Here is an 18679-nt window from a genome sequence, read left to right as displayed (position 1 = left end):
GTGTGAAACCGCTCTGATGGCTCACTGCTTAGTGGCGTGACCATGCAGGGTCACAATGAGCTTGAACTGGATTCCAAATTGAGTTAGAAGCGTTTGTCAAGAATGGAAACTTGCTTTCACTCAAGACCTTCTGGGAGACTTGGTGAGAAACCAGAGTCAGCATTTTGGAGCGAATGTAAGTGGTTCAGGGATGTATTGCTTAGGCAGGCTAAAAGCCAATCACAGTAGTCAGGGCAGGAGGTAATAAAGACGTGTATAATTTTGGTTGGCAGATGGGGGCGGGTTGGGAATGTTGCATACTGGGATCTGACATGCGGAAAGCAAAGAGAGGCCTACCGTGAAGGTGGTGACTGTGACCGAGAGGCTCCTCTGCTGCTCTCCAACAGAGGGCCATGCTGACTCTGGTTTCTCTTCATAACGCACAAGTCTTTCGCCTTTTACTAAAGACTTCCGTGGAGAGGAACAAACATGAGTTGAATATATTTTGGCAGGCTTTGCTGTATGGCTGAGCCTTATGAAATTGTGAAAAGTCAAAGAGCTGTCTAGGTCAGAAATCAAGCGCCACAAAGGAGAGCTTGGGCGGAGGTGATAAGCAGCAGCCATTGTTATGCACACCTACGAACGGGGTACCACAACAAGTGAGATTTGTGCCAAGAGCTTGGCGTGGACATCCAACACTTGGGGCTTATCGCTTCTCGGCCTTTTGGCTAAGATCAAGTGTAGTATCTGTTCTTATCAGTTTAATATCTGATATGTCCTCTATATGAGGACTACATATTAAGCAGATTTTTGGCATGAGGGGCAGAAATTTGGAGCTTGCTCCTTTCTCTCCACGCATCGACCTAGCATTGCAGTGCCGCTGGGAACGGTGCACTCTGTTCTTACCTTGTAGAAAACCAAACACTCAAACAATTGTCGCGTATCAAAAGTGAATTCTACACTGGCTCAATGAAACTGAGGTACGGCCTGGCACACACAAGTGTGTGAAACCGCTCTGATGGCTCACTGCTTAGTGGCGTGACCATGCACGGGGTCACAATGAGCTTGAACTGGATTCCAAATTGAGTTAGAAGCGTTTGTCAAGAATGGAAACTTGCTTTCCTCAAGACCTTCTGGGAGACTTGGTGAGAAACCAGAGTCAGCATTTTGGAGCGAATGTAAGTGGTTCAGGGATGTATTGCTTAGGCAGGCTTAAAGCCAATCACAGTAGTCAGGGCAGGAGGTAATAAAGACGTGTATAATTTTGGTTGGCAGATGGGGGCGGGTTGGGAATGTTGCATACTGGGATCTGACATGCAGGGAAAGCAAGAGGCCTACCGTGAAGGTGGTGACTGTGACCGAGAGGCTCCTCTGCTGCTCTCAACAGAGGGCCATGCTGACTCTGGTTTCTCTTCATAACGCACAAGTCTTTCGCCTTTTACTAAAGACTTCCGTGGAGAGGAACAAACATGAGTTGAATATATTTTGGCAGGCTTTGCTGTATGGCTGAGCCTTATGAAATTGTGAAAAGTCAAAGAGCTGTCTAGGTCAGAAATCAAAGCGCCACAAAGGAGAGCTTGGGGGAGGTGATAAGCAGCAGCCATTGTTACCACACCTACGAAGCGGGTACCACAACAAGTGAGATTTGTGCCAAGAGCTTGGACATCCAACACTTGGGGCTTATCGCTTCTCGGCCTTTTGAGCTAAGATCAAATGTAGTATCTTTTCTTATCAGTTTAATATCTGATATGTCCTCTATATGAGACTTACATATTAAGCAGATTTTGGCATGAGGGCAGAAATTTGACTTGGAGCTCCCTTTCTCTCCACGCATCGACCTAGCATTGCAGTGCCGCTGGGAACGGTGCTGTTGTTCTTACCTTGTAGAAAACCAAACACTCAAACAATTGTCGCGTATCAAAGTGAATTCTACACTGGCTCAATGAAACTGAGGTAACGGCCTGGCACACACAAGTGTGTGAAACCGCTCTGATGGCTCACTGCTTAGTAGCGTGACCATGCAGGGTCACAATGAGCTTGAACTGGATTCCAAATTGAGTTAGAAGCGTTTGTCAAGAATGGAAACTTGCTTTCACTCAAGACCTTCTGGGAGACTTGGTGAGAAACCAGAGTCAGCATTTTGGAGCGAATGTAAGTGGTTCAGGGATGTATTGCTTAGGCAGGCTTAAAGCCAATCACAGTAGTCAGGGCAGGAGGTAATAAAGACGTGTATAATTTTGGTTGGCAGATGGGGGCGGGTTGGGAATGTTGCATACTGGGATCTGACATGCGGAAAGCAAAGAGAGGCCTACCGTGAAGGTGGTGACTGTGACCGAGAGGCTCCTCTGCTGCTCTCAACAGAGGGCCATGCTGACTCTGGTTTCTCTTCATACGCACAAGTCTTTCGCCTTTTACTAAAGACTTCCGTGGAGAGGAACAAACATGAGATTAATATATTTTGGCAGGCTTTGCTGTATGGCTGAGCCTTATTTGTGAAAAGTCAAAGAGCTGTCTAGGTCAGAAATCAAGCGCCACAAAGGAGAGCTTGGGCGGAGGTGATAAGCAGCAGCCATTGTTATGCACACCTACGAACGGGGTACCACAACAAGTGAGATTTGTGCCAAGAGCTTGGCGTGGACATCAACACTTGGGGGCTTATCGCTTCTCGGCCTTTTGGCTAAGATCAAGTGTAGTATCTGTTCTTATCAGTTTAATATCTGATATGTCCTCTATATGAGGACTACATATTAAGCAGATTTTGGCATGAGGGCAGTAATTTGGAGCTTGCTCCTTTCTCTCCACGCATCGACCTAGCATTGCAGTGCCGCTGGGAGCGGTGCACTCTGTTCTTACCTTGTGAAAACCAAACACTCAAACAATTGAGCGTATCAAAGAATTCTACACTGGCTCAATGAAAGTGAGGTAACGGCCTGGCACACACAAGTGTGTGAAACCGCTCTGATGGCTCACTGCTTTGTGGCGTGACCATGCAGGGTCACAATGAGCTTGAACTGGATTCAAATTGAGTTAGAACGTTTGTCAAGAATGAAACTTGCTTTCCTCAAGACCTTCTGGGAGACTTGGTGAGAAACCAGAGTCAGCATTTTGGAGCGAATGTAAGTGGTTCAGGATGTATTGCTTAGGCAGGCTTAAAGCCAATCACAGTAGTCAGGGCAGGAGGTAATAAAGACGTGTATAATTTTGGTTGGCAGATGGGGCGGGTTAGAATGTTGCATACTGGGATCTGACATGCGGAAAGCAAAGAGAGGCCTACCGTGAAGGTGGTGACTGTGACGAGAGGCTCCTCTGCTGCTCTCAACAGGGGGCCATGCTGACTCTGGTTTCTCTTCTACGCACAAGTCTTTCGCTTTTTTTACAAGACTTCCGTGGAAGGAACAAACATGAGTTGAATATATTTTGGCAGGCTTTGCTGTATGGCTGAGCCTTATGAAATTGTGAAAAGTCAAAGAGCTGTCTAGGTCAGAAATCAAACGCGCCACAAAGGAGAGCTTGGGCGGAGGTGATAAGCAGCAGCCATTGTTATGCACACCTACGAACGGGTACCACAACAAGTGAGATTTGTGGCCAAGAGCTTGGCGTGGACATCAACACTTGGGGCTTATCGCTTCTCGGCCTTTTGGCTAAGATCAAGTGTAGTATCTGTTCTTATCAGTTTAATATCTGATATGTCCTCTATATGAGGACTACATATTAAGCAGATTTTTGGCATGAGGGCAGAAATTTGGAGCTTGCTCCTTTCTCTCCACGCATCGACCTAGCATTGCAGTGCCGCTGGGAGCGGTGCACTCTGTTCTTACCTTGTAGAAAACCAAACACTCAAACAATTGTCGCGTATCAAAAGTGAATTCTACACTGGCTCAATGAAAGTGAGGTAACGGCCTGGCACACACAAGTGTGTGAAACCGCTCTGATGGCTCACTGCTTTGTGGCGTGACCATGCACAGGTCACAATGAGCTTGAACTGGATTCAAATTGAGTTAGAAGCGTTTGTCAAGAATGGAAACTTGCTTTCACTCAAGACCTTCTGGGAGACTTGGTGAGAAACCAGAGTCAGCATTTTGGAGCGAATGTAAGTGGTTCAGGGATGTATTGCTTAGGCAGGCTTAAAGCCAATCACAGTAGTCAGGGCAGGAGGTAATAAAGACGTGTATAATTTTGGTTGGCAGATGGGGGCGGGTTAGAATGTTGCATACTGGGATCTGACATGCGGAAAGCAAAGAGGCCTACCGTGAAGGTGGTGACTGTGACCGAGAGGCTCCTCTGCTGCTCTCAACAGAGAGCCATGCTGACTCTGGTTTCTCTTCATGCTACAAGTCTTTCGCCTTTTACTAAAGACTTCCGTGGAAGGAACAAACATGAGTTGAATATATTTTTGGCAGGCTTTGCTGTATGGCTGAGCCTTATGAAATTGTGAAAAGTCAAAGAGCTGTCTAGGTCAGAAATCAAGCGCCACAAAGGAGGCTTGGGCGGAGGTGATAAGCAGCAGCCATTGTTATGCACACCTACGACAGGGTACCACAACAAGTGAGATTTGTGCCAAGAGCTTGGCGTGGACATCAACACTTGGGGCTTATCGCTTCTCGGCCTTTTGGCTAAGATCAAGTGTAGTATCTGTTCTTATCAGTTTAATATCTGATATGTCCTCTATATGAGGACTACATATTAAGCAGATTTTTGGCATGAGGGAGAAATTTGGAGCTTGCTCCTTTCTCTCCACGCATCGACCTAGCATTGCAGTGCCGCTGGGAGCGGTGCACTCTGTTCTTACCTTGTAGAAAACCAAACACTCAAACAATTGTCGCGTATCAAAGTGAATTCTACACTGGCTCAATGAAACTGAGTCGGCCTGGCACACACAAGTGTGTGAAACCGCTCTGATGGCTCACTGCTTAGTGGCGTGACCATGCAGGGTCACAATGAGCTTGAACTGGATTCCAAATTGAGTTAGAAGCGTTTGTCAAGAATGGAAACTTGCTTTCCTCAAGACCTTCTGGGAGACTTGGTGAGAAACCAGAGTCAGCATTTTGGAGGCGAATGTAAGTGGTTCAGGGATGTATTGTAGGCAGGCTTAAAAGCCAATCACAGTAGTCAGGGCAGGAGGTAATAAAGACGTGTATAATTTTGGTTGGCAGATGGGGCGGGTTAGAATGTTGCATACTGGGATCTGACATGCGGAAAGCAAAGAGGCCTACCGTGAAGGTGGTGACTGTGACCGAGGCTCCTCTGCTGCTCTCCAACAGAGGAGCCATGCTGACTCTGGTTTCTCTTCATAACGCACAAGTCTTTCGCCTTTTACTAAAGACTTCCGTGGAGAGGAACAAACATGAGTTGAATATATTTTTGGCAGGCTTTGCTGTATGGCTGAGCCTTATGAAATTGTGAAAAGTCAAAGAGCTGTCTAGGTCAGAAATCAAGCGCCACAAAGGAGAGCTTGGGCGGAGGTGATAAGCAGCAGCCATTGTTATGCACACCTACGAGCAACAAGGGGATTTGTGCCAAGAGCTTGGCGTGGACATCAACACTTGGGGCTTATCGCTTCTCGGCCTTTTGGCTAAGATCAAGTGTAGTATCTGTTCTTATCAGTTTAATATCTGATATGTCCTCTATATGAGGACTACATATTAAGCAGATTTTTGGCATGAGGGCAGTAATTTGGAGCTTGCTCCTTTCTCTCCACGCATCGACCTAGCATTGCAGTGCCGCTGAGGCAGTGCACTCTGTTCTTACCTTGTAGAAAACCAAACACTCAAACAATTGTCGCGTATCAAAGTGAATTCTACACTGGCTCAATGAAACTGAGGTAACGGCCTGGCACACACAAGTGTGTGAAACCGCTCTGATGGCTCACTGCTTTGTGGCGTGACCATGCACGGGGTCACAATGAGCTTGAACTGGATTCCAAATTGAGTTAGAAGCGTTTGTCAAGAATGGAAACTTGCTTTCCTCAAGACCTTCTGGGAGACTTGGTGAGAAACCAGAGTCAGCATTTTGGAAGCAGATGTAAGTGGTTCAGGGATGTATTGCTTAGGCAGGCTTAAAGCCAATCAAGTAGTCAGGGCAGGAGGTAATAAAGACGTGTATAATTTTGGTTGGCAGATGGGGCGGGTTGGGAATGTTGCATACTGGGATCTGACATGCGGAAAGCAAAGAGAGGCCTACCGTGAAGGTGGTGACTGTGACCGGAGGCTCCTCTGCTGCTCTCCAACAGAGGGCCATGCTGACTCTGGTTTCTCTTCATAACTGCAAAGTCTTTCGCCTTTTACTAAAGACTTCCGTGAGAGGAACAAACATGAGTTGAATATATTTTTGGCAGGCTTTGCTGTATGGCTGAGCCTTATGAAATTGTGAAAAGTCAAAGAGCTGTCTAGGTCAGAAATCAAGCGCCACAAAGGAGGAGAGCTTGGGCGGAGGTGATAAGCAGCAGCCATTGTTATGCACACCTACAAGCGGGTACCACAACAAGTGAGATTTGTGCCAAGAGCTTGGCGTGGACATCCAACACTTGGGGCTTATCGCTTCTCGGCCTTTTGGCTAAGATCAAGTGTAGTATCTGTTCTTATCAGTTTAATATCTGATATGTCCTCTATATGAGGACTACATATTAAGCAGATTTTTGGCATGAGGGCAGAAATTTGGAGCTTGCTCCTTTCTCTCCACGCATCGACCTAGCATTGCAGTGCCGCTGGGAGCAGTGCACTCTGTTCTTACCTTGTAGAAAACCAAACACTCAAACAATTGTCGCGTATCAAAGTGAATTCTACACTGGCTCAATGAAACTGAGGTAGCGGCCTGGCACACACAAGTGTGTGAAACCGCTCTGATGGCTCACTGCTTTGGCCGTGACCATGCAGGGGTCACAATGAGCTTGAACTGGATTCAAATTGAGTTAGAAGCGTTTGTCAAGAATGGAAACTTGCTTTCCTCAAGACCTTCTGGGAGACTTGGTGAGAAACCAGAGTCAGCATTTTGGAGCGAATGTAAGTGGTTCAGGGATGTATTGCTTAGGCAGGCTTAAAAGCCAATCACAGTAGTCAGGGCAGGAGGTAATAAAGGCGTGTATAATTTTGGTTGGCAGATGGGGGCGGGTTGGAAATGTTGCATACTGGGATCTGACATGCGGAAAGCAAGAGAGGCCTACCGTGAAGGTGGTGACTGTGACCGAGAGGCTCCTCTGCTGCTCTCAACAGAGGGCCATGCTGACTCTGGTTTCTCTTCATAACACAAGTCTTTCGCCTTTTACTAAAGACTTCCGTGGAGAGGAACAAACATGAGTTGAATATATTTTTGGCAGGCTTTGCTGTATGGCTGAGCCTTATGAAGTGTGAAAAGTCAAAGAGCTGTCTAGGTCAGAAATCAAAGCGCCACAAAGGAGAGCTTGGGCGGAGGTGATAAGCAGCAGCCATTGTTATGCACACCTACGAGCAGGTACCACAACAGTGAGATTTGTGCCAAGAGCTTGGCGTGGACATCAACACTTGGGGCTTATCGCTTCTCGGCCTTTTGGCTAAGATCAAGTGTAGTATCTGTTCTTATCAGTTTAATATCTGATATGTCCTCTATATGAGGACTACATATTAAGCAGATTTTTGGCATGAGGGCAGAAATTTGGAGCTTGCTCCTTTCTCTCCACGCATCGACCTAGCATTGCAGTGCCGCTGGGAACGGTGCACTCTGTTCTTACCTTGTAGAAAACCAAACACTCAAACAATTGTCGCGTATCAAAGTGAATTCTACACTGGCTCAATGAAACTGAGGTGCGGCCTGGCACACACAAGTGTGTGAAACCGCTCTGATGGCTCACTGCTTAGTGGCGTGACCATGCACGGGGTCACAATGAGCTTGAACTGGATTCAAATTGAGTTAGAAGCGTTTGTCAAGAATGGAAACTTGCTTTCCTCAAGACCTTCTGGGAGACTTGGTGAGAAACCAGAGTCAGCATTTTGGAGCGAATGTAAGTGGTTCAGGGATGTATTGCTTAGGCAGGCTTAAAGCCAATCACAGTAGTCAGGGCAGGAGGTAATAAGGACGTGTATAATTTTGGTTGGCAGATGGGGGCGGGTTGGGAATGTTGCATACTGGGATCTGACATGCGGAAAGCAAGAGGACTACCGTGAAGGTGGTGACTGTGACAGAGGCTCCTCTGCTGCTCTCAACAGAGGGCCATGCTGACTCTGGTTTCTCTTCATAACGCACAAGTCTTTCGCCTTTTACTAAAGACTTCGTGGAGAGGAACAAACATGAGTTGAATATATTTTTGGCAGGCTTTGCTGTATGGCTGAGCCTTATGAATGGTGAAAAGTCAAAGAGCTGTCTAGGTCAGAAATCAAGCGCCACAAAGGAGAGCTTGGGCGGAGGTGATAAGCAGCAGCCATTGTTATGCACACCTACGAACAAGGGGTACCACAACAAGTGAGATTTGTGCCAAGAGCTTGGCGTGGACATCCAACACTTGGGGCTTATCGCTTCTCGGCCTTTTGGCTAAGATCAAGTGTAGTATCTGTTCTTATCAGTTTAATATCTGATATGTCCTCTATATGAGGACTACATATTAAGCAGATTTTGGCATGAGGGCAGAAATTTGGAGCTTGCTCCTTTCTCTCCACGCATCGACCTAGCATTGCAGTGCCGCTGGGAGCAGTGCACTCTGTTCTTACCTTGTAGAAAACCAAACACTCAAACAATTGTCGCGTATCAAAGTGAATTCTACACTGGCTCAATGAAAAGTGAGTAACGGCCTGGCACACACAAGTGTGTGAAACCGCTCTGATGGCTCACTGCTTTGTGGCGTGACCATGCAGGGTCACAATGAGCTTGAACTGGATTCCAAATTGAGTTAGAGCGTTTGTCAAGAATGGAAACTTGCTTTCACTCAAGACCTTCTGGGAGACTTGGTGAGAAACCAGAGTCAGCATTTTGGAGCGAATGTAAGTGGTTCAGGGATGTATTGCTTAGGCAGGCTTAAAAGCCAATCACAGTAGTCAGGGCAGGAGGTAATAAAGACGTGTATAATTTTGGTTGGCAGATGGGGCGGGTTGGGAATGTTGCATACTGGGATCTGACATGCGGAAAGCAAGAGGCCTACCGTGAAGGTGGTGACTGTGACAGAGCTCCTCTGCTGCTCTCAACAGAGGGCCATGCTGACTCTGGTTTCTCTTCATAACGCACAAGTCTTTCGCCTTTTACTAAAGACTTCCGTGGAGAGGAACAAACATGAGTTGAATATATTTTTTGCAGGCTTTGCTGTATGGCTGAGCCTTATGAAATTGTGAAAAGTCAAAGAGCTGTCTAGGTCAGAAATCAAGCGCCACAAAGGAGAGCTTGGGCGGAGGTGATAAGCAGCAGCCATTGTTATGCACACCTACGAACGGGGTACCACAACAAGTGAGATTTGTGCCAACAGCTTGGCGTGGACATCCAACACTTGGGGCTTATCGCTTCTCGGCCTTTTGGCTAAGATCAAGTGTAGTATCTGTTCTTATCAGTTTAATATCTGATATGTCCTCTATATGAGGACTACATATTAAGCAGATTTTGGCATGAGGGGCAGAAATTTGGAGCTTGCTCCTTTCTCTCACTTCGACCTAGCATTGCAGTGCCGCTGGGAGCGGTGCACTCTGTTCTTACCTTGTAGAAAACCAAACACTCAAACAATTGTCGCGTATCAAAAGTGAATTCTACACTGGCTCAATGAAACTGAGGTAACGGCCTGGCACACACAAGTGTGTGAAACCGCTCTGATGGCTCACTGCTTTGTGGCGTGACCATGCGGGGTCACAATGAGCTTGAACTGGATTCCAAATTGAGTTAGAAGCGTTTGTCAAGAATGGAAACTTGCTTTCACTCAAGACCTTCTGGGAGACTTGGTGAGAACCAGAGTCAGCATTTTGGAGAGCGAATGTAAGTGGTTCAGGGATGTATTGCTTAGGCAGGCTTAAAGCCAATCACAGTAGTCAGGGCAGGAGGTAATAAAGCGTGTATAATTTTGGTTGGCAGATGGGGCGGGTTGGGAATGTTGCATACTGGGATCTGACATGCGGAAAGCAAAGAGGCCTACCGTGAAGGTGGTGACTGTGACAGAGGCTCCTCTGCTGCTCTCAACAGAGGGCATGCTGACTCTGGTTTCTCTTCATAACGCAAGTCTTTCGCCTTTACTAAAGACTTCCGTGGAGAGGAACAAACATGAGTTGAATATATTTTGGCAGGCTTTGCTGTATGGCTGAGCCTTATGAAAGTGTGAAAAGTCAAAGAGCTGTCTGGGTCAGAAATCAAGCGCCACAAAGGAGAGCTTGGGGAGGTGATAAGCAGCAGCCATTGTTATGCACACCTACGACGGGGTACCACAACAAGTGAGATTTGTGCCAAGAGCTTGGCGTGGACATCAACACTTGGGGCTTATCGCTTCTCGGCCTTTTGGCTAAGATCAAGTGTAGTATCTGTTCTTATCAGTTTAATATCTGATATGTCCTCTATATGAGGACTACATATTAAGCAGATTTTGGCATGAGGGCAGAAATTTGGAGCTTGCTCCTTTCTCTCCAGCCATCGACCTAGCATTGCAGTGCCGCTGGGAGCGGTGCACTCTGTTCTTACCTTGTAGAAAACCAAACACTCAAACAATTGTCGCGTATCAAAGTGAATTCTACACTGGCTCAATGAAACTGAGGTAACGGCCTGGCACACAAGTGTGTGAAACCGCTCTGATGGCTCACTGCTTAGTGACGTGACCATGCAGGGTCACAATGAGCTTGAACTGGATTCAAATTGAGTTAGAAGCGTTTGTCAAGAATGGAAACTTGCTTTCCTCAAGACCTTCTGGGAGACTTGGTGAGAAACCAGAGTCAGCATTTTGGAGCGAATGTAAGTGGTTCAGGGATGTATTGCCAGGCAGGCTTAAAAGCCAATCACAGTAGTCAGGGCAGGAGGTAATAAAGACGTGTATAATTTTGGTTGGCAGATGGGGGCGGGTTGGGAATGTTGCATACTGGGATCTGACATGCGGAAAGCAAGAGAGGCCTACCGTGAAGGTGGTGACTGTGACCGAGAGGCTCCTCTGCTGCTCTCCAACAGAGGCCATGCTGACTCTGGTTTCTCTTCTTAACGCACAAGTCTTTCGCCTTTTACTAAAGACTTCCGTGGAAGGAACAAACATGAGTTGAATATATTTTTGGCAGGCTTTGCTGTATGGCTGAGCCTTATGAAATGTGAAAAGTCAAGAGCTGTCTAGGTCAGAAATCAAGCGCCACAAAGGAGAGCTTGGGCGGAGGAGGTGATAAGCAGCAGCCATTGTTATGCACACCTACGAACAGGGTACCACAACAAGTGAATTTGTGCCAAGAGCTTGGCGTGGACATCCAACACTTGGGGCTTATCGCTTCTCGGCCTTTTGGCTAAGATCAAGTGTAGTATCTGTTCTTATCAGTTTAATATCTGATATGTCCTCTATATGGGACTACATATTAAGCAGATTTTTTGGCATGAGGGCAGAAATTTGGAGCTTGCTCCTTTCTCTCACGCATCGACCTAGCATTGCAGTGCCGCTGGGAACGGTGCACTCTGTTCTTACCTTGTAGAAAACCAAACACTCAAACAATTGTCGCGTATCAAAAGTGAATTCTACACTGGCTCAATGAAACTGAGGTAACGGCCTGGCACACACAAGTGTGTGAAACCGCTCTGATGGCTCACTGCTTTGTGGCGTGACCATGCAGAGGTCACAATGACTTGAACTGGATTCCAAATTGAGTTAGAAGCGTTTGTCAAGAATGGAAACTTGCTTTCACTCAAGACCTTCTGGGAGACTTGGTGAGAAACCAGAGTCAGCATTTTGGAGCGAATGTAAGTGGTTCAGGGATGTATTGCTTAGGGAGGCTTAAAGCCAATCACAGTAGTCAGGGCAGGAGGTAATAAAGACGTGTATAATTTTGGTTGGCAGATGGGGGCGGGTTGGGAATGTTGCATACTGGGATCTGACATGCGGAAAGCAAAGAGGCCTACCGTGAAGGTGGTGACTGTGACCGAGAGGCTCCTCTGCTGCTCTCAACAGAGGGCCATGCTGACTCTGGTTTCTCTTCATAGCGCACAAGTCTTTCGCCTTTTACTAAAGACTTCCGTGGAAGGAACAAACATGAGTTGAATATATTTTTGCGCTTTGCTGTATGGCTGAGCCTTATGAGATTGTGAAAAGTCAAAGAGCTGTCTAGGTCAGAAATCAAGCGCCACAAAGGAGAGCTTGGGCGGAGGTGATAAGCAGCAGCCATTGTTATGCACACCTACGACGGGGTACCACAACAAGTGAGATTTGTGCCAAGAGCTTAGCGTGGACATCCAACTGCTTGGGCTTATCGCTTCTCGGCCTTTTGGCTAAGATCAAGTGTAGTATCTGTTCTTATCAGTTTAATATCTGATATGTCCTCTATATGAGGACTACATATTAAGCAGATTTTTGGCATGAGGGCAGAAATTTGGAGCTTGCTCCTTTCTCTCCCCGCATCGACCTAGCATTGCAGTGCCGCTGGGAGCGGTGCACTCTGTTCTTACCTTGTGAAAACCAAACACTCAAACAATTGTCGCGTATCAAAGTGAATTCTACACTGGCTCAATGAAAGTGAGGTATGACCTGGCACACACAAGTGTGAAACCGCTCTGATGGCTCACTGCTTTGTGACGTGACCATGCAGGGGTCACAATGAGCTTGAACTGGATTCCAAATTGAGTTAGAAGCGTTTGTCAAGAATGGAAACTTGCTTTCACTCAAGACCTTCTGGGAGACTTGGTGAGAAACCAGAGTCAGCATTTTGGAGCGAATGTAAGTGGTTCAGGGATGTATTGCTTAGGCAGGCTTAAAAGCCAATCACAGTAGTCAGGGCAGGAGGTAATAAAGGCGTGTATAATTTTGGTTGGCAGATGGGGGCGGGTTGGGAATGTTGCATACTGGGATCTGACATGCGGAAAGCAAAGAGAGGCCTACCGTGAAGGTGGTGACTGTGACCGAGAGGCTCCTCTGCTGCTCTCCAACAGAGGCCATGCTGACTCTGGTTTCTCTTCATAGCACAAGTCTTTCGCCTTTTACTAAAGACTTCCGTGGAGAGGAACAAACATGAGTTGAATATATTTTTGGCAGGCTTTGCTGTATGGCTGAGCCTTATGAAGTGTGAAAAGTCAAAGAGCTGTCTAGGTCAGAAATCAAGCGCCACAAAGGAGAGCTTGGGCGGAGGTGATAAGCAGCAGCCATTGTTATGCACACCTACGACAGGGTACCACAACAAGTGAGATTTGTGCCAAGAGCTTGGCGTGGACATCCAACACTTGGGGCTTATCGCTTCTCGGCCTTTTGGCTAAGATCAAGTGTAGTATCTGTTCTTATCAGTTTAATATCTGATATGTCCTCTATATGAGGACTACATATTAAGCAGATTTTTGGCATGAGGGCAGAAATTTGGAGCTTGCTCCTTTCTCTCCACGCATCGACCTAGCATTGCAGTGCCGCTGGGAGCGGTGCACTCTGTTCTTACCTTGTAGAAAACCAAACACTCAAACAATTGTCGCGTATCAAAGTGAATTCTACACTGGCTCAATGAAACTGAGGTAACGGCCTGGCACACACAAGTGTGTGAAACCGCTCTGATGGCTCACTGCTTAGTGGCGTGACCATGCAGGGTCACAATGAGCTTGAACTGGATTCCAAATTGAGTTAGAAGCGTTTGTCAAGAATGGAAACTTGCTTTCACTCAAGACTTCTGGGAGACTTGGTGAGAAACCAGAGTCAGCATTTTGGAGCGAATGTAAGTGGTTCAGGGATGTATTGTAGGCAGGCTTAAAAGCCAATCACAGTAGTCAGGGCAGGAGGTAATAAAGGCGTGTATAATTTTGGTTGGCAGATGGGGCGGGTTGGGAATGTTGCATACTGGGATCTGACATGCGGAAAGCAAAGAGAGGCCTACCGTGAAGGTGGTGACTGTGACCGAGAGGCTCCTCTGCTGCTCTCAACAGAGGGCCATGCTGACTCTGGTTTCTCTTCATAGCACAAGTCTTTCGCCTTTTACTAAAGACTTCCGTGGAGAGGAACAAACATGAGTTGAATATATTTTTGGCAGGCTTTGCTGTATGGCTGAGCCTTATGAAATTGTGAAAAGTCAAAGAGCTGTCTAGGTCAGAAATCAAGCGCCACAAAGGAGAGCTTGGGCGGAGGTGATAAGCAGCAGCCATTGTTATGCACACCTACGAGCAGGGTACCACAACAAGTGAGATTTGTGCCAAGAGCTTGGCGTGGACATCCAACACTTGGGGCTTATCGCTTCTCGGCCTTTTGGCTAAGATCAAGTGTAGTATCTGTTCTTATCAGTTTAATATCTGATATGTCCTCTATATGAGGACTACATATTAAGCAGATTTTTGGCATGAGGGCAGAAATTTGGAGCTTGCTCCTTTCTCCACGCATCGACCTAGCATTGCAGTGCCGCTGGGAGCGGTGCACTCTGTTCTTACCTTGTAGAAAACCAAACACTCAAACAATTGTCGCGTATCAAAGTGAATTCTACACTGGCTCAATGAAACTGAGGTAACGGCCTGGCACACACAAGTGTGTGAAACCGCTCTGATGGCTCACTGCTTAGTGGCGTGACCATGCAGGGTCACAATGAGCTTGAACTGGATTCCAAATTGAGTTAGAAGCGTTTGTCAAGAATGGAAACTTGCTTTCCTCAAGACCTTCTGGGAGACTTGGTGAGAAACCAGAGTCAGCATTTTGGAGCGAATGTAAGTGGTTCAGGATGTATTGCTTAGGCAGGCTTAAAAGCCAATCACAGTAGTCAGGGCAGGAGGTAATAAAGACGTGTATAATTTTGGTTGGCAGATGGGGGCGGGTTGGGAATGTTGCATACTGGGATCTGACATGCGGAAAGCAAGAGGCCTACCGTGAAGGTGGTGACTGTGACGAGAGCTCCTCTGCTGCTCTCAACAGAGGGCCATGCTGACTCTGGTTTCTCTTCATAAGCACAAGTCTTTCGCCTTTTACTAAAGACTTCCGTGGAGAGGAACAAACATGAGTTGAATATATTTTTGGCAGGCTTTGCTGTATGGCTGAGCCTTATGAAGTGTGAAAAGTCAAAGAGCTGTCTAGGTCAGAAATCAAGCGCCACAAAGGAGAGCTTGGGCGGAGGTGATAAGCAGCAGCCATTGTTATGCACACCTCTGAGCGGGGTACCACAACAAGTGAGATTTGTGCCAAGAGCTTGCGTGGACATCCAACACTTGGGGCTTATCGCTTCTCGGCCTTTTGGCTAAGATCAAGTGTAGTATCTGTTCTTATCAGTTTAATATCTGATATGTCCTCTATATGAGGACTACATATTAAGCAGATTTTTGGCATGAGGGCAGAAATTTGGAGCTTGCTCCTTTCTCTCCACGCATCGACCTAGCATTGCAGTGCCGCTGGGAGCGGTGCACTCTGTTCTTACCTTGTAGAAAACCAAACACTCAAACAATTGCTTCGCGTATCAAAGTGAATTCTACACTGGCTCAATGAAACTGAGGTAACGGCCTGGCACACACAAGTGTGGAAACCGCTCTGATGGCTCACTGCTTAGTGGCGTGACCATGCAGGGGTCACAATGAGCGAACTGGATTCCAAATTGAGTTAGAAGCGTTTGTCAAGAATGGAAACTGCTTTCACTCAAGACCTTCTGGGAGACTTGGTGAGAAACCAGAGTCAGCATTTTGGAGCAGATGTAAGTGGTTCAGGGATGTATTGCGAGCAGGCTTAAAGCCAATCACAGTAGTCAGGGCAGGAGGTAATAAAGACGTGTATAATTTTGGTTGGCAGATGGGGCGGGTTGGGAATGTTGCATACTGGGATCTGACATGCGGAAACAAAGAGGCCTACCGTGAAGGTGGTGACTGTGACCGAGAGGCTCCTCTGCTGCTCTCCAACAGAGGGCCATGCTGACTCTGGTTTCTCTTCATAACGCACAAGTCTTTCGCCTTTTACTAAAGACTTCCGTGGAGAGGAACAAACATGGGTTGAATATATTTTGCAGGCTTTGCTGTATGGCTGAGCCTTATGAGATTGTGAAAAGTCAAAGAGCTGTCTAGGTCAGAAATCAAGGCCACAAAGGAGAGCTTGGGCGGAGGTGATAAGCAGCAGCCATTGTTATGCACACCTCTGAGCAGGGTACCACAACAAGTGAGATTTGTGCCAAGAGCTTGCGTGGACATCCAACACTTGGGGCTTATCGCTTCTCGGCCTTTTGGCTAAGATCAAGTGTAGTATCTGTTCTTATCAGTTTAATATCTGATATGTCCTCTATGAGGACTACATATTAAGCAGATTTTTGGCATGAGGGCAGAAATTTGGAGCTTGCTCCTTTCTCTCACGCATCGACCTAGCATTGCAGTGCCGCTGAGCACGGTGCACTCTGTTCTTACCTTGTGAAAACCAAACACTCAAACAATTGTCGCGTATCAAAAGTGAATTCTACACTGGCTCAATGAAACTGAGGTAACGGCTGGCCACACACAAGTGTGGAAACGCCTCTGATGGCTCACTGCTTGGTGGCGTGACCATGCAGGGTCACAATGAGCTTGAACTGGATTCAAATTGAGTTAGAAGCGTTTGTCAAGAATGGAAACTTGCTTTCCTCAAGACCTTCTGGGAGACTTGGTGAGAAACCAGAGTCAGCATTTTGGAGCGAATGTAAGTGGTTCAGGGATGTATTGCTTAGGCAGGCTTAAAGCCAATCACAGTGCAGGGCAGGAGGTAATAAAGACGTGTATAATTTTGGTTGGCAGATGGGGCGGGTTGGGAATGTTGCATACTGGGATCTGACATGCGGAAAGCAAAGAGAGCCTACCGTGAAGGTGGTGACTGTGACCGAGAAGCTCCTCTGCTGCTCTCAACAGAGGCCATGCTGACTCTGGTTTCTCTTCATGCACAAGTCTTTCGCCTTTTACTAAAGACTTCCGTGGAAAGGAACAAACATGAGTTGAATATATTTTGGCAGGCTTTGCTGTATGGCTGAGCCTTATGAAATTGTGAAAAGTCAAAGAGCTGTCTAGGTCAGAAATCAAGCGCCACAAAGGAGAGCTTGGGCGGAGGTGATAAGCAGCAGCCATTGTTATGCACACCACTGACAGGGTACCACAACAAGTGAGATTTGTGCCAAGAGCTTGGCGTGGACATCCAACACTTGGGGCTTATCGCTTCTCGGCCTTTTGGCTAGATCAAGTGTAGTATCTGTTCTTATCAGTTTAATATCTGATATGTCCTCTATATGAGGACTACATATTAAGCAGATTTTTGGCATGAGGGCAGAAATTTGGAGCTTGCTCCTTTCTCTCCACGCATCGACCTAGCATTGCAGTGCCGCTGGGAGCGGTGCACTCTGTTCTTACCTTGTGAAAACCAAACACTCAAACAATTGTGCGTATCAAAAGTGAATTCTACACTGGCTCAATGAAAGTGAGGTAACGGCCTGGCACACACAAGTGTGTGAAACCGCTCTGATGGCTCACTGCTTAGTGGCGTGACCATGCAGGGTCACAATGAGCTTGAACTGGATTCAAATTGAGTTAGAAGCGTTTGTCAAGAATGGAAACTTGCTTTCCTCAAGACCTTCTGGGAGACTTGGTGAGAAACCAGAGTCAGCATTTTGGAGCGAATGTAAGTGGTTCAGGGATGTATTGCTTAGGCAGGCTTAAAGCCAATCACAGTAGTCAGGGCAGGAGGTAATAAAGGCGTGTATAATTTTGGTTGGCAGATGGGGCGGGTTGGGAATGTTGCATACTGGGATCTGACATGCGGAAAGCAAAGAGAGGCCTACCGTGAAGGTGGTGACTGTGACAGAGGCTCCTCTGCTGCTCTCAACAGAGGCCATGCTGCCTCTGGTTTCTCTTCTAACTGCACAAGTCTTTCGCCTTTTACTAAAGACTTCCGTGGAAGGAACAAACATGAGTTGAATATATTTTGGCAGGCTTTGCTGTATGGCTGAGCCTTATGAAGTGTGAAAAGTCAAAGAGCTGTCTAGGTCAGAAATCAAAGCGCCACAAAGGAGAGCTTGGGCGGAGGTGATAAGCAGCAGCCATTGTTATGCACACCTACGAGCAGGGTACCACAACAAGTGAATTTGTGCCAAGGGCTTAGCGTGGACATCCAACACTTGGGGCTTATCGCTTCTCGGCCTTTTGGCTAAGATCAAGTGTAGTATCTGTTCTTATCAGTTTAATATCTGATATGTCCTCTATATGAGGACTACATATTAAGCAGATTTTTGGCATGAGGCAGAAATTTGGAGCTTGCTCCTTTCTCTCCGCATCGACCTAGCATTCAGTGCCGCTGGGAGCGGTGCACTCTGTTCTTACCTTGTGAAAACCAAACACTCAAACAATTGTCGCGTATCAAAGTGAATTCTACACTGGCTCAATGAAACTGAGGTATGGCCTGGCACACACAAGTGTGTGAAACCGCTCTGATGGCTCACTGCTTAGTGACGTGACCATGCACGGGTTACAATGAGCTTGAACTGGATTCCAAATTGAGTTAGAAGCGTTTGTCAGAATGGAAACTTGCTTTCCTCAAGACCTTCTGGGAGACTTGGTGAGAAACCAAGTCAGCATTTTGGAGCGGATGTAAGTGGTTCAGGGATGTATTGCTTAGGCAGGCTTAAAAGCCAATCACAGTAGTCAG

The 18679-nt window shown here is 46.8% G+C and overlaps 38 non-coding genes across 38 annotated transcripts; all 38 read left to right on the top strand.

Moving 5' to 3' along the window:
• The first annotated feature begins 396 nt into the window (after positions 1-396).
• Positions 397-508, top strand: LOC124853295. The gene has a single exon (XR_007033638.1). It is a non-coding gene; the product is annotated as a U5 spliceosomal RNA (small nuclear RNA).
• Positions 509-687: 179 nt separating this feature from the next.
• On the top strand, positions 688-879 carry LOC124852923. Its single transcript, XR_007033340.1, has one exon. It is a non-coding gene; the product is annotated as a U2 spliceosomal RNA (small nuclear RNA).
• Positions 880-1376: 497 nt separating this feature from the next.
• Positions 1377-1488, top strand: LOC124853294. The gene has a single exon (XR_007033637.1). It is a non-coding gene; the product is annotated as a U5 spliceosomal RNA (small nuclear RNA).
• Positions 1489-1661: 173 nt separating this feature from the next.
• Positions 1662-1854, top strand: LOC124852991. The gene has a single exon (XR_007033404.1). It is a non-coding gene; the product is annotated as a U2 spliceosomal RNA (small nuclear RNA).
• A 496-nt stretch (positions 1855-2350) lies between these two features.
• Positions 2351-2461, top strand: LOC124853466. The gene has a single exon (XR_007033809.1). It is a non-coding gene; the product is annotated as a U5 spliceosomal RNA (small nuclear RNA).
• A 175-nt stretch (positions 2462-2636) lies between these two features.
• LOC124854119 lies at positions 2637-2826 on the top strand. Its single transcript, XR_007034368.1, has one exon. It is a non-coding gene; the product is annotated as a U2 spliceosomal RNA (small nuclear RNA).
• A 485-nt stretch (positions 2827-3311) lies between these two features.
• LOC124854078 lies at positions 3312-3420 on the top strand. The gene has a single exon (XR_007034327.1). It is a non-coding gene; the product is annotated as a U5 spliceosomal RNA (small nuclear RNA).
• A 180-nt stretch (positions 3421-3600) lies between these two features.
• LOC124852678 lies at positions 3601-3791 on the top strand. Its single transcript, XR_007033101.1, has one exon. It is a non-coding gene; the product is annotated as a U2 spliceosomal RNA (small nuclear RNA).
• A 495-nt stretch (positions 3792-4286) lies between these two features.
• Positions 4287-4396, top strand: LOC124853752. Its single transcript, XR_007034091.1, has one exon. It is a non-coding gene; the product is annotated as a U5 spliceosomal RNA (small nuclear RNA).
• A 176-nt stretch (positions 4397-4572) lies between these two features.
• On the top strand, positions 4573-4762 carry LOC124853331. Its single transcript, XR_007033674.1, has one exon. It is a non-coding gene; the product is annotated as a U2 spliceosomal RNA (small nuclear RNA).
• Positions 4763-5251: 489 nt separating this feature from the next.
• LOC124853204 lies at positions 5252-5364 on the top strand. The gene has a single exon (XR_007033547.1). It is a non-coding gene; the product is annotated as a U5 spliceosomal RNA (small nuclear RNA).
• Positions 5365-5531: 167 nt separating this feature from the next.
• On the top strand, positions 5532-5721 carry LOC124854193. Its single transcript, XR_007034440.1, has one exon. It is a non-coding gene; the product is annotated as a U2 spliceosomal RNA (small nuclear RNA).
• A 497-nt stretch (positions 5722-6218) lies between these two features.
• LOC124853648 lies at positions 6219-6330 on the top strand. Its single transcript, XR_007033988.1, has one exon. It is a non-coding gene; the product is annotated as a U5 spliceosomal RNA (small nuclear RNA).
• Positions 6331-6511: 181 nt separating this feature from the next.
• LOC124853418 lies at positions 6512-6702 on the top strand. The gene has a single exon (XR_007033761.1). It is a non-coding gene; the product is annotated as a U2 spliceosomal RNA (small nuclear RNA).
• A 495-nt stretch (positions 6703-7197) lies between these two features.
• Positions 7198-7308, top strand: LOC124853433. The gene has a single exon (XR_007033776.1). It is a non-coding gene; the product is annotated as a U5 spliceosomal RNA (small nuclear RNA).
• Positions 7309-7484: 176 nt separating this feature from the next.
• On the top strand, positions 7485-7675 carry LOC124854310. The gene has a single exon (XR_007034554.1). It is a non-coding gene; the product is annotated as a U2 spliceosomal RNA (small nuclear RNA).
• A 491-nt stretch (positions 7676-8166) lies between these two features.
• Positions 8167-8278, top strand: LOC124853431. Its single transcript, XR_007033774.1, has one exon. It is a non-coding gene; the product is annotated as a U5 spliceosomal RNA (small nuclear RNA).
• A 180-nt stretch (positions 8279-8458) lies between these two features.
• LOC124854168 lies at positions 8459-8648 on the top strand. The gene has a single exon (XR_007034416.1). It is a non-coding gene; the product is annotated as a U2 spliceosomal RNA (small nuclear RNA).
• Positions 8649-9138: 490 nt separating this feature from the next.
• Positions 9139-9255, top strand: LOC124853152. The gene has a single exon (XR_007033495.1). It is a non-coding gene; the product is annotated as a U5 spliceosomal RNA (small nuclear RNA).
• Positions 9256-9430: 175 nt separating this feature from the next.
• On the top strand, positions 9431-9618 carry LOC124854357. The gene has a single exon (XR_007034601.1). It is a non-coding gene; the product is annotated as a U2 spliceosomal RNA (small nuclear RNA).
• Positions 9619-10110: 492 nt separating this feature from the next.
• Positions 10111-10219, top strand: LOC124853755. The gene has a single exon (XR_007034094.1). It is a non-coding gene; the product is annotated as a U5 spliceosomal RNA (small nuclear RNA).
• A 175-nt stretch (positions 10220-10394) lies between these two features.
• LOC124854211 lies at positions 10395-10584 on the top strand. Its single transcript, XR_007034457.1, has one exon. It is a non-coding gene; the product is annotated as a U2 spliceosomal RNA (small nuclear RNA).
• A 492-nt stretch (positions 10585-11076) lies between these two features.
• Positions 11077-11188, top strand: LOC124853566. The gene has a single exon (XR_007033907.1). It is a non-coding gene; the product is annotated as a U5 spliceosomal RNA (small nuclear RNA).
• A 179-nt stretch (positions 11189-11367) lies between these two features.
• Positions 11368-11557, top strand: LOC124854261. The gene has a single exon (XR_007034505.1). It is a non-coding gene; the product is annotated as a U2 spliceosomal RNA (small nuclear RNA).
• Positions 11558-12053: 496 nt separating this feature from the next.
• On the top strand, positions 12054-12165 carry LOC124853496. Its single transcript, XR_007033838.1, has one exon. It is a non-coding gene; the product is annotated as a U5 spliceosomal RNA (small nuclear RNA).
• A 175-nt stretch (positions 12166-12340) lies between these two features.
• Positions 12341-12531, top strand: LOC124853276. The gene has a single exon (XR_007033619.1). It is a non-coding gene; the product is annotated as a U2 spliceosomal RNA (small nuclear RNA).
• Positions 12532-13026: 495 nt separating this feature from the next.
• LOC124853369 lies at positions 13027-13137 on the top strand. Its single transcript, XR_007033712.1, has one exon. It is a non-coding gene; the product is annotated as a U5 spliceosomal RNA (small nuclear RNA).
• Positions 13138-13314: 177 nt separating this feature from the next.
• Positions 13315-13505, top strand: LOC124852667. Its single transcript, XR_007033089.1, has one exon. It is a non-coding gene; the product is annotated as a U2 spliceosomal RNA (small nuclear RNA).
• A 494-nt stretch (positions 13506-13999) lies between these two features.
• LOC124853368 lies at positions 14000-14110 on the top strand. The gene has a single exon (XR_007033711.1). It is a non-coding gene; the product is annotated as a U5 spliceosomal RNA (small nuclear RNA).
• A 179-nt stretch (positions 14111-14289) lies between these two features.
• On the top strand, positions 14290-14478 carry LOC124853810. The gene has a single exon (XR_007034148.1). It is a non-coding gene; the product is annotated as a U2 spliceosomal RNA (small nuclear RNA).
• A 491-nt stretch (positions 14479-14969) lies between these two features.
• LOC124853348 lies at positions 14970-15081 on the top strand. The gene has a single exon (XR_007033691.1). It is a non-coding gene; the product is annotated as a U5 spliceosomal RNA (small nuclear RNA).
• A 177-nt stretch (positions 15082-15258) lies between these two features.
• On the top strand, positions 15259-15449 carry LOC124852655. The gene has a single exon (XR_007033078.1). It is a non-coding gene; the product is annotated as a U2 spliceosomal RNA (small nuclear RNA).
• A 491-nt stretch (positions 15450-15940) lies between these two features.
• On the top strand, positions 15941-16054 carry LOC124853340. The gene has a single exon (XR_007033683.1). It is a non-coding gene; the product is annotated as a U5 spliceosomal RNA (small nuclear RNA).
• A 174-nt stretch (positions 16055-16228) lies between these two features.
• Positions 16229-16416, top strand: LOC124854239. Its single transcript, XR_007034484.1, has one exon. It is a non-coding gene; the product is annotated as a U2 spliceosomal RNA (small nuclear RNA).
• Positions 16417-16905: 489 nt separating this feature from the next.
• LOC124853624 lies at positions 16906-17014 on the top strand. The gene has a single exon (XR_007033964.1). It is a non-coding gene; the product is annotated as a U5 spliceosomal RNA (small nuclear RNA).
• A 178-nt stretch (positions 17015-17192) lies between these two features.
• Positions 17193-17382, top strand: LOC124853942. Its single transcript, XR_007034257.1, has one exon. It is a non-coding gene; the product is annotated as a U2 spliceosomal RNA (small nuclear RNA).
• A 490-nt stretch (positions 17383-17872) lies between these two features.
• Positions 17873-17983, top strand: LOC124853834. Its single transcript, XR_007034170.1, has one exon. It is a non-coding gene; the product is annotated as a U5 spliceosomal RNA (small nuclear RNA).
• Positions 17984-18161: 178 nt separating this feature from the next.
• On the top strand, positions 18162-18348 carry LOC124854335. Its single transcript, XR_007034579.1, has one exon. It is a non-coding gene; the product is annotated as a U2 spliceosomal RNA (small nuclear RNA).
• Positions 18349-18679: the final 331 nt, after the last annotated feature.

The sequence above is a fragment of the Hippoglossus stenolepis genome, chromosome 10 (assembly GCF_022539355.2).
Source record: "Hippoglossus stenolepis isolate QCI-W04-F060 chromosome 10, HSTE1.2, whole genome shotgun sequence".
Lineage (NCBI taxonomy): Eukaryota > Metazoa > Chordata > Actinopteri > Pleuronectiformes > Pleuronectidae > Hippoglossus > Hippoglossus stenolepis.
Note: the sequence above shows the minus strand (reverse complement) of the source record. Positions and strands in the feature narration are given on the sequence as shown.